At 51.9% G+C, this 574-nt stretch overlaps 1 protein-coding gene across 1 annotated transcript in view; it reads right to left on the bottom strand.

The window, feature by feature from the left end:
• Positions 1–512: 512 nt before the first annotated feature.
• rnf182 (ring finger protein 182) overlaps positions 513–574 on the bottom strand; it is a 1269-nt gene continuing 1207 nt past the window's right edge. Inside the window, exon 2 of the mRNA XM_084490128.1 lies at positions 513–574. This exon is cut by the window's right edge and continues 442 nt beyond it. The gene's annotated coding sequence lies outside the window, so the exon portion shown is untranslated.

Here is a 574-nt window from a genome sequence, read left to right as displayed (position 1 = left end):
TGTAACTAAGAATATAAAAATATGTAGTTCCCATTCATAAAGTGACCTAGGGTTAGTGTTCCTACGGTGTGGATCAATGGTAGCATCTCTTCTTACTCCAGCGTTTGGATGTCCGAAATCTCATAGCACCAAGGACACACACGCAACTTCCTGTCTCTGCCCTGAGTATATGGTGGTGGTGGCGGAGGTGGTGGTGGTGATGGTGGTCGTGGTGGTAATGATGGTTATTTTGGTGGTGGTGGTGGTGGTAGTAATGATGGTGGTCTGATGATGCTAGTGGTGGAAGAATAGGTTTGATGGCTCTGGTAATGACGGAGATGGTGGTGGAGTTGGTGATGGAGATGGTGGTGGAGTTGGTGATGGAGATGGTGGTGGAGTTGGAGATGGTGGTGGAGTTGGAGATGGTGGTGGAGGTGGAGATGGTGGTGGGGGTGGTGATGGAGGTGGTGATGGAGGTGGTGGTGGAGGTGGTGATGGCGGTGGTGATGATGATGCTGGTGGTGGTGGTGGTGATGATGGTGGTGGTTGTGGTGGAGGTGATGGAGGAGCAGGAGCTGCAGGTCCACTGTCCTCA

Source organism: Micromesistius poutassou (genome assembly GCF_964030765.1).
Source record: "Micromesistius poutassou genome assembly, contig: SCAFFOLD_156, whole genome shotgun sequence".
Classification (NCBI taxonomy): domain Eukaryota; kingdom Metazoa; phylum Chordata; class Actinopteri; order Gadiformes; family Gadidae; genus Micromesistius; species Micromesistius poutassou.
The sequence above is the reverse complement of the archived record's forward strand: the minus strand, read 5'-3'. Positions and strand labels throughout refer to the sequence as shown.